The sequence below is a fragment of the Dipodomys ordii genome, unplaced genomic scaffold (genome assembly GCF_000151885.1).
Source record: "Dipodomys ordii isolate 6190 unplaced genomic scaffold, Dord_2.0 Scaffold1, whole genome shotgun sequence".
NCBI lineage: Eukaryota > Metazoa > Chordata > Mammalia > Rodentia > Heteromyidae > Dipodomys > Dipodomys ordii.
In genome coordinates this window covers 58,274,823-58,290,802 of record NW_012267217.1, presented here as the reverse complement: position 1 = coordinate 58,290,802, position 15,980 = coordinate 58,274,823, and positions in this window count along the sequence as shown.

Genomic DNA, 15,980 nt, shown 5'->3' with positions numbered 1-15,980 from the left:
TAAAGTCTTAAAGAAAGCCTTCTCTGAAGACAATAGACATATGAAGAAATGTTAAACATCCCTGGTCATTAAATAAATGCAAATCAAACCAACATTTAGATTCCACCTCGCCCTAGTTAGAATGTCCATTATCAAGAAAACTAAAAATAACAGATGCTGGCAGGGATATGGCCAAAAGGGAATTCTATTACACTGCTGGTGGAAATATAAACTTGTTCAACCACTCTGGAAAGCAATACAGAGGTTCCTTAAAAGACTAAACATACAGCTTCCTTAAGGCCTAGCGATTCCACCCCAATAGAACACAAAAAATGCCACACTAATATGACTAGTACAGCAAGGTCCATTGCAGCATTGTTTACCACAGACAAGATAGAAATCAATCCAGATGCCCTCCAGTGGATACATGGATTAAGAGAACGCAGTATAAATACTATGGAATTCTATACTTCCATCAGAAAGAATGATGTTGTCCCATTCATTAGGAAATGGAAAGACTTACTAAAAAACTATATTAAGTGAAGCAAGCTAGATCCAAAGAATCATATATTGCATGGTTTTCATCAATTGTGGTAACAATAATGTGCCTATAAATCTACAAATAAACACACTGAATGGTTAAAAATACACTGGAAAATGATAAATTATACAGGTCTCTAGATATTTACACATTAAGACCAAAGGAGCATAGGAGTAGACCACAAAGGCTCAATGGCTATGTGCATATGATCATATAAAATAATATTTTCCAAAATGAACTCCAATTAAGGAAATGAGATTTTTGTTTTTGTTGTTTGTGTTTCTGTTGAATTTTCTTTCTTTCTTTTTTTTTTTTGGGGGGGGGTCTGGTGGTAGGGCCTGAACTCTGGGCCTGGGCACTGTCCCACAGCTCTTCAGCTCAAGGCTAGCGCTCTACCACTTTAGCCACTGTGCCACTTCTGGCTTTTTTCTTTTTGCTTATGTGATGCTGAGGAATTGAACCCAGGGCCTCAGGCATGCAAGGCAAGCGCTCTACCACTAAGCCATCTTTCCAGCCCCTCTGTTGAATTTTCTTTTTGTTATGTTTGCTAGCTTATTTATCTTTAGGAGGGAAAAGGGCACCTAAAAGATGGGACAAATAGTGAACAAATACAATAATGCTACTCACATGACACTGTAAAAAACAAACTATACATCCTGTAGGTGGGGATTGGAGAGAAAAACTGGGAGAGAGCAAGAGAAGGGGAGATAAGGCTCAAAAAGAAGTGTACTCAATAACCTGCCTCCATGTAACTGTAACCTTTTTGTATAGCACCTCTCCAATATATATATTTTGAAAATAAATATATTTTGAAAACAATTTTCAAAAAAGTTTCTATTTAAACATTGTGTTTTTTCCTTCCCCTCCTGGTTGACCCACTGTAACAATGAGATGTACAAGACACTATGTTGAAAAAGGAACTTTACAATTAAGGCGGGTGGAGGGTATAGTTGTAGAGGTGGGCGGGAAGGGATGGGAGGGAAAAACAAAGGAGGCGGCAACAACGCTTGATAAGAAATGTACTCATTACCTTGCTCATGTAACTGTAACCCCTCTGTACAGTATTTTCACAATAAAAAAACTTATTTTAAAAAAGTTTTATAGAGCTGGGAAGGTGGCTCAGGGGTGGAATGTCTGCTTTGCATGCATGCGGCCCTGGGTTTGATTCCTCAGTACCACACAAGTGGAAAAAGCTAGACGTGGCTCTGTGGCTCATGTGGTAGGGTGCTAGCCTTGAGCTGAAGAGCTGAGGGACAGCACCCAGGACCAGAGTTCAGGCCCCACAACTGACAAAAAAAAGTTTTCTATACATCTAGCATAAACCTATTCTTCTATGCTTATCATTCATAGTTTTGGTCTTTAACAGGTTTCCTAAGAGCATTCATGTATCATTCATGATGCGTGCGAGCATGTGTGTGTGTGTGTTTGTGTGTGTGTGTGTGTGTGTGTGTGTGTGTGTGTCCTGGGGATTGAAGTAAGCATTTGGACACTGTCCCTGAGCATTATTTTCTCAAGCCTGTTTTTCTACCAACCACTTGAGCCACAGTTCCACTTCTAGCCTTTTGCTTTGTTGCTCAAAGTTAGTATTCTGCCCTTTGAGCCACAGCTCTATTTCTGGCTTGTTGGTGGTTACTTAAGATTTAAGAGTCTGACAGACTTTTGTCAGGCCTGACTTTGAACTGCAAGTCTCAGATCTTGGCCTTCTGAATGGCTGGAATTGCAAGCATGAACCACCAGCATCTGGCTTGAATCCGGTTCTTTGTTTTCTTGTTGTTGTTGTTTTGGCTTTTTTGTTTTTAAGAAAATCTTTCAAGCAAATGAAGGTTTTTGAATAATATAATCAGTTAATTTAATCCTCTCACCCTGTACATGCCATGTGACTATTATACAGACATGAGATAAAAAATTTTCCTTTATTCTTTACTAGCGTTAGTTTAGCATCATTATGCCTTATTTTAAATTTCTGATTTGAAGACTACATAGCATTTCTCTATTTTGACACATTAAATATTTGTTGCTTTTGTTATTCACTTTACCACTTCCCAATGACTTTGTATTCCCCAAATACAAAACAAATGGGGCTCTTTCCAGTACATTCTGTTTTCATAGGGCTGTGTATCTTTTCTCTACCCACACTCACTAAATGATTCTTATCTTATTATGACTTTTAGTGTGAACAATTAAACTATGGACTTGTACTTTTATTTCCAAATCAGATTTTTTAGAATATATAATCAGTAGAAATTTATAAAAGTCATTTGTGCCCTGTTTTCCAAAAGATGAATTTAAACTTAGGAAGTTTCATTTGTGGTAAGAAAATGATGCTGCGTGAAGACATCTATTTTAGGATTTTTAATTATAAAGCAACAGTGTGTTGTGTAAGCTTCATTTGCAATCTGCATTTCATAATGACTTCTCACCTCTTTTCTAAATAGGAAGAGACAGACTCATGGGCAGTAATAACTGTAGCCACTTCATAAGTATATTGCCACATGCTTTATTATAGCAGGAAGATGATATGATGATCGTCTCTCTAAAACCTGACAGTGAATCAAAACTGCACTGGGCACCCATTCTGTAATTGGTTACTGTTCATATTTATCATATTCATATGATCAAATTTCTAGGCTGTGATTTCCAGCCATGTCAACTTTAGAGGTGCTCTTTCTCCCCCTCTAGCGGTGATATACTGCATAGGAAATTGGCAATCTGTTCAACAATATTCTTATGACTTTTTTCCCCTCCAATACTTCACAAATTAATGTTGTTTCTTCTACAATGATGAATTTCTTGCATCTCACCAATAAATCATATTGTTTCAGACTCCTGTCTCCTTTCCAACTTCTGCCCCTAATGGTCATCTAGTCTCTCTTGTTAAAAATGTCCATCAGACATTTGTAAAGTACTGCTTGACCACCGCCAGTGTTATCCCCAACACAAAGGGTGATTAACTCTCTTCCTTCTGTCTACACACTTCTGAATTTCACTCAGTTGCAAGTATATACCACACATACACACACACACACACACAGAGCCCAGCACAGATAAGATGTGGCCTCAGCTAAAGTTCCTTTGGATACAAGCAGTTTGAATCGACCATCTAGCAAACACAAGCATCTAGCAGAAGGAATCTAGCAGACGGGAAATGAACTTTTGTTGACCAACCATATGAAAGCAATTTGGGAAGTCTGAAGTACTAATGAGAATGACTGGTCATTGTTAAAGGTAGTGATAAGTGAGAGTTATCATTTGGTGTGCAAGATAAGGTAACCTATCTAAATGAGGGCATGGAAATCAGGAGGTGAGCAGCTGCATAAGAGATGTAATTTTAAAAAAAGTGAAACTTTGAAGAGAAAAAAGATGGTAAATATAAACTAGTCATTTGTCCCATACTCCCACATACTTGCTTCAAAAAGGTATGCCAGGAGAGCATTCACCTCTAGCAGCATCCTGAAGGGACTTCTGCTGCCTCCCATCTAGCCACTCCCCCCAGGACTTAGCTGCCAGGCGAGAGGCAGACTGAGGAGGGACTAGGTTCATGAGTTCCCCAACTCTGGGCTAGTCCCTGTGCCCAAACCCTCACTGCATTATGTCCTACCTCTGAAATTTGCCATTCCTGCTTGGTCCTGTCTAGTATTCTCATCCCTGCTTAGAAAAGAAGAGCCAGGCTTTATGGTACACATCTTCAATCACAGCTACTCTTTGTTTACATAGGAGAATCGCAGTCTGAAGCCAGTGCAGGTGAAAGATCATATTGGAAAAAAATAAAAATAAATGTAAAGTAAAACCACTGGTGTCTTGGGCTCTGATCGGAGAGTTCCTGCAAGCGGGAAACCCTACATGGCCGCCTGAAATTAAAGAAACGATGTAGGGCAAGGTGAAGTGCTGCCCTCTCCTGGCAGTTTCTGCAATTCCTAGCACAGCTCTCAACCATCTGGTAAGAGAAAGCTGACAGTACTGCAGAGTGACACAGCACATTGTAGTTTACTAGTCTCACAGCTAACACCTGCCGGCCACTGTGAGTTCAGCTTTTGCCTATGGCAAAATGCCTACTGGCAACTGTGTGTAGAAGTATTTTTAGAAATTCTAAAGGCATGTAATAAATGGAAAGGACTGTAATAAATGCTGTCCTGTAATAAGTGCTAAGTCCTTCAGTAAGTGCCAAGTCATGTTATAAATGCTAAGCCATGTAATGAGTGCTAAGTAGTCATATAATAAGTGCTAAGCTATATAATAAGTGCTAAGTCATGTAATCAGTGCTAAGCCATGTAATAAGTGCTAAGCCACGTAATAAGTTCCAAACCATGTAATAAGGGCCAAGTCATGTAATAAATGCTAAGCCATGTAAGGAGTGCTAAGTGCTAAGCCATGTAGTGCTAAGTCATGTAATAATTGCTAACCCATGCAATAAGTGCTAAGTCATGCAGTAGGTGCTAAGCCAGCCAATAAGTTTAAGTTGCATTCATTTATCCCAGCAAATGCAGGAGAGAGTCGAAAAAATGAGAGAAAAGAATGCAGTTTTAGTAAAACTGTGTGAAAAATTCTCTAAACAGGAAATCTAAATAAAGCTAAGTAGAGTTTATACAATGTATACATTTGTGAGAATTTTTTTAAGGGGGAAAATCCAAAATTGATTGTTTTTTCCAGAGGAAAAAGCTTCATAGTTATTTCAGTTCTCAGTGATTCTGAAGGTCTTGATTCGCTTCAAATCAGAATTAATGCCCTAATCCCAACCCATGATTATATTATTTAAATATATTCTTCTAGAATGGTTCCTATGATCTATAGTTTCTCTTTTTTAACAAAAAAAATCTGTTTTTAAAAATGACTCCGTTTTTAGGAATAGGCTTAATAAGTATTTTGCTTTCAGTAAGAATTCTAGTGCTAATCCCGTACCAGGGTCTCCCACATATAATCCTAGATAGTCAGGAGGCTGAGATCTTAGCACCATAGTTTGAAGCCAGCTTGGGCAGGAAAGTCCATGAGACTCATCTCCAATAAACTATTCAGAAAAAGCCAGAAGTGAGGCTGTGGCTCAAGTGATAGAGCACTAGCCTTGAGTGGAAGAAGCTTAGAATCAGCACCCAGGCTCTGTCTTCAAGTCCCAGGATCAGAAAAAAAAAAAAAAGAGTCTAATGCTGCGTGAACCCTGAGGGCTGCTTGCATTTTGTTCTGTAAGTCTTCTTCTTATTCATAACAAGAAATACATTTAATAATTAACTAACTACACAAAGGGGCCATATGTGATGGCTATGAGTGGCATTACCCATCCAGAGCCATGTCTCTATCCATTATTACAGCCGCCTGTAGCATGTTTGTCTGTTCCCACCACCACCACCACTATTCAGTCCTTCACCACGCACTGAAATAGAAAGAGATTTCCAGGTTGCAAAGATTCAAAAGAAATGCTCCTTGAAAAAATGAAAACATTAGAGCCACAATAAAATACATTGGTGAAATGTGGAAATCTCTCTTACATTTTCTCTCTTTCTCTGCCATTTTCAGTGTACATCCACAATCAAAAATCTCTGATAGCAAAGGAAGTTATTACACCTGACTTTCCCCAGGTTTATATTCCGGGTAAGAAAACAGAGGACAGCATCTCTTAATGTCCCTCCTTGATAGAGAAAAAAGATTTTTTATGATTCTGACCAGCAAGCCCAGGGGGAAGAAGGAGGCTGTGTGTTGTGGAGACCACACGTGATTCTGGACTTGAAAGGATGAGTCAGAATTTGCCAATAGTTCAGCACCAAGGAACAGGTGCCAAGAAGGAAGAGATGGGGAAGTCCTGGAGCATTTCTGGAAAATTCCACAGTGAGCAGGTGTGTGTGTTGGGTACAAGAAGTAGGTGTGAGTGTTGGGTACGAGAAGTAGGTGATGGATAATGAAAGCGAAGCCCGAAGACCAGCTTGCACAGGGCCTTAAAATTCACATTGTTCTCAGTTCTTTCCATTCTGCAGGCCAGGCAGAATCCTTGTAGAATTTTCTACAAGGCAGGTACATACACCATGATATTCTTGTTGGTGTAAAGAACAGTTTGGATGTAAAAGAGTGACATGGAAGACTGGCGTGGGAGAAATGCCAAGGGGCAGCGAGCCTGTCTCGCTGTGCGTGGTCTCCCCTGAACAACAGATTTGGATTAAAGGGAAAGAAAGCCAAATGATTAAGCTTTTATGTGATCCCAAACCCTCTTGTGTTGCTCTCATTCTCAGAGGCCCTTCAAGATGAGAGACAGTGCCCCACCGTGTGCAAATAAATAGCTGAAAATAAGCATTCGCATTTCAACTATCCAGCCCTATATTATTTCAGAGGGATGTAGAAATCAAAGTACCTGGAATTCCCACAGAGTGGGAGATGGACCCTAGCTAGGGTGAGGACCTGAGCTTTCCATGTGTCCTTTGCCTTTTATGTTAGACAAGTCACTGCTCTACTAAGCTCCTTCTACGGTATTCCCTCATGGACAGGTGACTTAAGCCTCCCGGACTTCTTCAGAAAAGTGTTTGTCTTTCATAAGCTAAACTGATTGGGAGTGGTAGGGTTCCTCTCTCTATTTTTTTTTTGGTCCGTCCAATAAAGTCCTCATTTTCTAAGAACCAAGTCATTGAGTATAGCAGGCTAAATACTAAGTACTTTCCTTGTCAGAATACCTGAGGAGCAGGCATTCTTTGTAAGGCACTGATTGTTTTTGAAAAGAAATGTTTTGAACTGACCATACAGCACAATGATCCCATTAAGTGTCCATTTATAGGATTTCTGGGGAAATCTGAAAGTCACATAAGCCTCAGTTTATATTGGCTAAATCTATACACACTAGCAGTAGGCATTTCCAGGTATGTGATAGTATTTTCTTTTTCTTTTCATTTTTTCTCTTCTTTATTTCTGTCATTGATTGTGGGGCTTGAACTCAGGGCCTGGACACTGTCCTTGAGCTTTTGTGCTCAGGGCTATTGCTCTACCACTTTGAGCCACAGCTCCACTTCTTGTGTGTGTGTGTGTGTGTGTGTGTGTGTATGATTAATTGAGGATAAGAGTTTCATTGACTTTCCTGCCCAGGCTGGCTTTGAACCTTGATCCTTGAAGGTCAGCCTCCTGAGTAGCTAGGACTACAAGTGTGAGCCACCAGCACTAGGTAGTATTTTCTTCTCAAACTGTGGAAAGGGTCAGTATGATTTGTTTTCAAAAGCACAAACACTCACATACATGTGCACACATGCTTGTGACACTCTCGCAAGCACACAAGGCTTCTCAAAATGAGTCAGTCCACATTCCACAAGAGAATGGAGCCACATTTCATATTCTTTTCACTCATTCTAAGATATTTCATTCTGAAGTGGTATTCTGGGTAGTTGAAGTCCTAGTTAAAGTCACTGTTTCCTAAGAATTGTTAGTCTAGAAAAGTCAAAGGGCACCCTAAGATATGTATTCAAATGCTTTTTTTACTTTCATGCGATTGTTTCTAACGCATTTATAAGATAATTTCTTTGTTGCTTTGTATGTCCCTGCCCCACAGTATAACCCGGGCTTTCATTGTATTTGATGTCGGTATAATTTGTGGAGGGGAAGGGGAAAAACAAGTCATTTAAATAGGGATACAGGTGGACCCATTGCAACAATGAGAGGTACAAGTCGTTATGTCGAAAATGAACTTTACAACTTTGGTGGGGGGGCGGGGAGGATTGGGTTGGGGGGCAGGGGAGGATGGGAAGGGATGGGAAGGGGAAACAAAGGAGGAGGCTACAATGCTTGATAAGAAATGTACTCATTATCTTGCCCATGTAATTGTAACCCCTCTGTACAGTATTTTCACAATAAAAAAATTTAAAATCAATTCTAAAAAAAAAAAGAAAAGTCAAAAGGCAAAATCTGGGCAATGACAATAATTAAGTAAGTGGAGGAATGAATGCAAGGGAAGAAAGCAAATTCAGAGAGAAAGGTCTGCAAAAGACAGCCATGTCTGAGACAGATGTTTAATGGATCGTTGCCTACATTTGTGCCACATTCATAGGCCACTTACCAGCTAACAACCCTTCATCAAGTAATAGAAACCCTTTAACCTCAGTTTCTCCATGAATAGAAATACTATGCTGTATGGTGTGGATATGATAACTCAACATATTGACACTGTGGCAAGCATTATGGAAGTTTATTGTATATGGGAGATGCTTTAAAACTGAAGCATGATGGTTGCTGTCAGCACACACACACACACACACACACACACACACACACACACACACACACATGTGGCAAGATGCTTAGCACACAGACTAGGAAGAAAAACTAAGATCTCTAATGTTTCCTCAGTAAGGCACACATCATTTGGAAGAATTTGCCATTCTGAGTAAACATGTCATGCAACTGTGAGTTGATATTCACCCACTGTATGCTCTTGCTGAAAGGATCCATCACATCCATCCCAGGGGATCACACAGAGGCAGACAGGCAGAGGAGAAAGATTATTACAAGTTTTATGAGAGGAGCCATATTTCCCCCAGAGAGAGAGCACATGGCAGCTTCCACTATCTAGGTAGCAGCAGGGTCTGGGGGTAAGAAGTAAGGTAGATGGGAGCTCAGGTGGGTCTGGGCAGAGAGAGGGAGGGGCCAGCTGTATGGCGGGAACTCCAGGGCTGGGAGGAGCTCAGGTCTGGGTGGAGCTGAGGACCAAAGGTGGGCATAATGCTTACACTTCCATTCAGTCCACTGTAACTATCCATGAGTTAGAAAGATGGCCTGCTTCCAGAAGGAATCATAATCTGTATGTTTTAAAGATGTGAAGGGAAAGCACAACAAAAAAAATCAAGAAGGGATTTTCCTTTAGCTGATTAATCTGTTTCTTCTTTTCATATTTTTACTTTGCAAAAGAAGAGTAATGGTCTTTCCTGAGGTCTGGGGTTAAAGGTTTTTTTGAACACATAGAAGACGTCATAAATCCTAAATCCTAATGAGCACAAACATGTATATTCATAAATACACATAAAACTCAGAGCTTACTGATGGTATTCACTATTTCCCAGAAACATTAAAAGGATATATTTAAAGGGGAGATACACAGTACATTTTCTGTGTCATCCAACAAACTGCAGATTACAGATTGCAATCTGCACTTCAGATGCTAGGGGGTGCCATGTACTCATTTACTATATTACTCTTTCCAAGCTCAACTGACCCGCCCCATCGGGAGTCTAACATTCATTTTGACAGTTATATCGACACATATTTATAATGTACATGCTTATGGGTAAGAAAACAAGACAGTTAAAGCTGCCACCTGGGGAATTGTTAAGTAAACGCTGATGTTGGTGGAAAAATAAATCTGTCCTGCATCTCTGCATCTTTTGTTCTGACACCCACAGATGAAAGCTCCCTCCCCTAAATAGACAATATTTCGTTGCATGAATTCCTACTTCAATTCAAATAGGACAGAGATGGTATTGGGACAGATCAGTTGGAATTTCTAAGGTGATACATGGAGTCAGCTTTTCCTTACTTTGAATGAACATCACATGTGAGACTTACAAGGTGAGAGGAAGAAGAAAGAAAAGCAGTTAGACATGCAATCCTTTTCGCATGGTAAAAAATGCTGAGTATCTGCTTTCTCATCTTACAGAGAGGAAATAATGAACAAAATCAGATCCGGTGATGCCCCATGTTTGGAGTGGGTAAAGCCCAGCTCCTCTAGGATTAGGTAAAACAGAAATGGATTGTCTGGTAGAAAATTTAAAATCAGTAATAAAACTAATCATAACTCTGTCCTCTTTCCTTCCATTGTAAACTACCAATTCTATCCAAGGATTTTTTTTAATATAACGCAGCAGACCCAATTATGCCTTCTGGACCTATCTTTATCAAAACATCACAGACTAGAATTTGTCTCCTTAGAATTTTCTAACATGCTAAAAACTTAGATTTTTTAAAAGGAGAAAAATGTATAAGGGAAAAGGGAGGGAATTAATATTTTTCAGCAAGTCGTGTGTGACAAGATCTTTACATACACACATAGTGTTTCATTAATCCCTGAGAAATGTAATAGCAGCAAAATAACTCCTACTTGCTCCCTGAAATTTTACAGATAAGAAAAAATTTAAGGCCATTAATTTTTGGAACTAGGTTTTACAATAAATTGAAGCCCTTCTCTAAAAGTCAGATTCTTATCCAGCTGACAGTTTAGATTACAGACACTGACACTTAATAAGTACAAAAGTGAACAAAGACCACAACTCCTCTAGCTCCTCAGGTGTCAGTGTAGGGGGCGGGAATAATTGGACCATATTTATGATGGAGCTAGACCAATGCCAGAATACCTGTGTGAACCCTGCACACAAAATAACACATCAGAGAAGACAATTAGTGGCTTCTGATTATTACTGCCCAAACCGCACCTAAGAATCTTGAACAACTTTCTGCCTTGTCATGCATTGCAGAATGCTGGAGTGCATAGCTCAGCTTCTATCTACTTGGCACATCTTTACATAGCCCTAGTGACTTATGGTGGGTTTCCCTGAGAACCTTGACCTCTTTGGCTAATGACATGAAGAAGACAAATAAGAATGGAGGGGAGCAGACACCCAAAGAACCCTTGAACCTAATCTCTACCCCTACTTGTCAATTGGTTTAAGAATTCCTAGGGGGGGGCTGGGAAGGTGGCTCAGTGGTAGAGCGCTTGCCTTGCATGCATGAGGCCCTGGGTTCGATTCCTCAGCACCACATAAAGCAAAAAGAAAAAAGCCAGAAGTGGCGCTGTGGCTCAAGTGGTAGAGCGCTAGCCTTGAGCTGAAGAGCTGAGGGACAGCGCCCAGGCCCAGAGTTCAGGCCCCATGACTGGACCCAAAAAAAAAATTCTTTTGTACTCCAAGACAATAGACATTCAGATTACAGAAGGCTGAGATAAATTCCCAAGAGAATGGTTCTGAGACCAGTAGCCTTAGTTGATGCCCAAACCTTCTATGGCTTCCAGTATACAGAATTTCAGTCACACACCAGTGGCTCACTCCTGTAATTCTAACTACTCAGAGTGTAAGGAAACGCCCACCTCGCAGACCTAATCTCCACCAGTGATGTCAGTGCCTGCACAGTAGATGAGACACCACCTCATCTGGCCCCTGACCATATAAAAGGGACCTCCAAGGAGCCAGCCTGCGCCATTTTTTCCCTTTCCTCATGAGAATTTGGCCTTGTCAGCTCTGCTGGCAATACATCTTTCCTTCTACTTGACTTCTTTCCAAGTGGTCTTCTGGATTACTTTCTTTGGGGTTACTTTCTGCCTAGGTTACATTTTTTTTTCCTTCAAGGAGAACCAATGTTTGAAGTCAGATCCAGCAGACTCTTATCTCCAACTAACCTGCAAAAGCCAGAAGTGAAGACTGGCTCAAGTGGTAAAAAGCAACTTGATGTGAATACTTGTAGAAATGGAGAAATCAAACAACCCCAAAATTTCATTTAGATTCAGCTGTTGCTTACAGGCAATATCAAGTCTTTGGCTTTTTTCTCTCTCTCTCTCTTTCTTTCTTTCTTTCTCTCTCTCTCTCTCTCCCATCCTTCCTTCCTTCTTTCCTTCCTTCCTTTCTTTCCTTTTGTTGATCTCTGGGGCTTGAACTCTGTGCTTTGGCGCTGTCCCTGAGTTCTTCAGTTTAAGATAAGTGCTCTACCACTTGAGCCACAGAGCTACTTCCGGTTTTCTGGTGGTTAATTGGAGATAAGAATCTCACGTACTTTCCTTCCCCAGGCTGGCTTTGAACTATGATCCTCAGATCTCAGCCTTAGTAGCTAGGATTACAAGAGTGAACAACCAGCGCCTGGCTGGCTTTCTTTAAATAGTACATTAGTCAAAGAGCCACACCAAAAATTTAAAGCCTCACATTTTTATAAACCAACCTGGCAGGATTGTTTTTCCTACTTGCATTGCTTTAAATGTAATCAAAGTAGAGCACTAGAATTCTTATTTATAATAGGTATTCTTTATTTCATATGAAAGTTAGACCTAATATTCAATAATAGTGTAATAAGCTTACACCAGTGGCTCACGCCTATAATCCTACTTACTCAGGAAGCTGAGATCTGAGAAACAGTATTCAAAGCCATCCTGGATAAGAAAATCTGTAAGACTTATCTCCAATTAAAAACACCAAAAACCCAGGACCAGAGGTGTGGCCCAAGTGGTAGAGTGCTAGCTTTGAGCAAAAATCTTTTTTCCAAAAAACTTAGAAATAGTGCCCAGAGCCTGAGTTCAAGCCCCAGGAAAGGCCCCCAAACCCTCACAATCATATTATAATAAATGTTTATGTACTCATTTCAGTTAATGTACCCATTTATCTTATCATTTAAAGTTAATGTAAATAAATATTCCTTTAATTATATGGTGACTTTGTGAACTTAGAGTGTTTTCCATGTCCCCTTCTTGGGCTTTTTCATATCTGGAACCAAGTAACAGAATTCACTTGTAAAATCTACTGCACTCCCTGAAGGATCGCTGTGGTGGTAGAGAACTGTGTATTATTAATGATGTGGGCTCAACTTTGGTTGGTGGACCACAACTCTAATTCTGCTGTTCCTTGATTTCTTCAGAATAATGTAACTGGGAACATGTATTCAGATCAGCTTTGAAGAGGGACAATGAGAGAAACAATATTCTTTCAACTCAGGTCTGATAGGACAAATTGGAGCATCGCAGTCTTAAATGATGTTTATTCAACATTGGAGGACAGAATAGTAAGATTCGGGCCCCTCGTCAAATACAGTCAAGGTGACCCCTGCTCCCCAACCATGTATTCAATGGTCTGCCCCTTTCCAACATGAAAGTTAGTTTGTTTTCTAGATTGGAAGCATCTGGAAATGGACTGCCTGATCAGTCTTGTACTAGAGATGCCTTAGGTCTATGAGACATGGGACTGAAATAAAAGATGAACAACTTTAGCCAAACAAGTCACATCTAGGCCATCTCTGGTGCCCTAAGAATTCTAAAGAGGAAATGTGGTTGATCCTTCTCTGCCTTTAGCTTTCATGCTGTGTTTGATTTGATTTTTCTCAGAGCAGTTTTAACTTCCTAACAAAGTTGAGAGGAACAAAGAGAGATTGGGTCAATATTCCCCTTGATTTTGTTTTTAACCTTTCTACCAATTGGGTTGAGGGTTAAACTGAATGAGTTCATATCCCCTGGGGTTTGTAGAAGCATGGGTGGATGAATTAGATTTCTCTTCCATATACTAATTGTTTTGTGTTGTACCCATTCTGGATTGAATTTATGGCTTGGGTGTTGTCCCTGAGCTTTTGGGCTAGTGCTCTACCACTTGAGCCACAGCTCCACTTCCGACTTTCCTCATTTTATAGCCCAAAATATCCATCAATTTGATTTTTCCTTGTGTTTAGCTTCCCTCCTCCTTCCAGGCTCTGAATATGTTTTATGTGCCAATATCCAGACAATCAGGGAAGTTCAATGAAGCCCCCAAGTCATGGAGATACTGAGAAAGAACTGGAGGATCTTCTCAAAGTATTAAAGGAAAATGCTACAAGACTTGGGCTTTGGGTCAAGTGGACAAAGCCTTATGATCTAAAGGCATTCGGGGCAGAAGAGCAGGAGCAAAGTCAGATCAAGGCTACAGGAGAAAGGCATGTATATAGGGAGCTATTATTTCAATTAAGGGTTAATGAAAGCATCACACAGTGCCAGAAACTGAAAGAATGTCTTTGAACTAGACCACCTCCCTGTCAAGGAACTCAGACCTAAGTCTTTGACTTTGGTCTTCTTCTATATTGACCTTCAATCCCTATTCAGAGTGCTTATCTTTCTTTAAAACAAAGCACCGTGATTTAGAAAACCATTTTGACACATGTAGAAATACACGCTAGATGCACATCAAGCTATGGTGAGAGCAAAAAGAGTTTTTCTTTTTCTTTTTTCTGTATCCACAACTTCTGGCTGAATGCCTGTGCACCGTGAGCTCCGGAGCCCCCAGGGAGCTGAACCATTCTGCCCCAGAGCAGCTTAGCATGGGGTGTGGGGGGGCGGGGAGGCATGTTGATTATGCTCAGGTCATCATCCAAAAGCTGCACAGACCTTGAGGGAGAGGCCAGAGGGCTGCTGTCACAAACAGCACTGGATAGGGAATCTCGAGAGGACATGTGGAGACGCCCGGGGCTTACCCTGAATAACAGATCTGAAGGATTCAGAAGGCACTGACTACAAGTTCCGTCCTGTGGGGGGAAGACACGGGTATCATGGCACCAGAGGGCAGAGAACCAAGAAAGGGTGACTCCAAAAGTCCAGGCGCTGCTTGTGTATTTCTGAGGGGACAGAAGACCGTGAGGGTTTGAAATGTCTGTCCAGAGGAAATGACACATGGCCTTCGCTGACCCCCATCTCCAATCAGATATGATCAGAAGTGATCCAAGATAAACAGAAGAATAATAAAGGAAGGTTTGATGAAATACTTGAACAATATATGAAATGAGTGTATTCATGAGTGAGTGAAGGTTGTATGTGTGTGTGTGTGTGTGTGCGTGCGCGCACGCACACGCATGCATAATGGGGCATGTTGTTTGCCTTCTTTCCAAGGAAAACTAGCTCAAATAAGTTTTTCCTGGGAATACGTTTCCAAGGAGAGCTTCTCTATCTGTAGAAACATCCTAGGTGTGGCACTCCTTTTTAAATTGTTTTTTGGTGTCTGTACTGGGGTTTGACCCCAGGGCTGCATGTTCTTGCTTTGCTATTTTGGTCAAGCCTGGTGCTCTACCACTTGAGCCACATCCCTACTTCTTAACTGCTCTCCTCTTGGAGGAAGCAGTTTGGGTTTATTTGCCAGGGCATCAGTTGCTACTCTGTCACTGGCCCTAGCAGGACTCTACCTGGTCCCATCCACTAAGGAGCACTCCAAGGATCAGGCAGAAATGGGGAGCACATAAACGCCATCTGTCATGCCCAAAGTGCCCACAGCTCTGTCTTGCATTGACTCTCTTCTCTATCCCCGACAGAGCAAAGGGCAAGTAGCATATGCCTTAGATGGAGACTCAGTTCTATGACTAAGAAATTAACTTTCTAGCAGGCACAGAAATCCTGTTTGATTTCCAAACATTTGCATTATGACAAATGTTGAAGCATTGATTGCTCAGCTATGAATTTCCAGAAAAAAGTTCTTCATGTGTCATCTACTTTACCTAAGCATAAATTAAGGAATGGTTCAATCTAACCTTTATCTTGGTGTTTCATGGAATAATAGGAGTTGTGGAATAAAACTCAGGACTATCGCCATGGTTTCCCAGTGTGAAGGTCTAGTCTGAGAAGAGGATAGATCTGTACACATCTTAGCCCTGTGCTAGTTACCTGAAGCCAAAGGAAAGTAACATTTTTTCAAATTCAATCAAACATTATCTTTACCTTTTTTCTGACACAAATGGTGCTGGCAGGCTGTCAATATTGGCCTCAGCATGGCTGAGGGTGGTTAATGATTATTGGTTCTTGGCTCCCAGA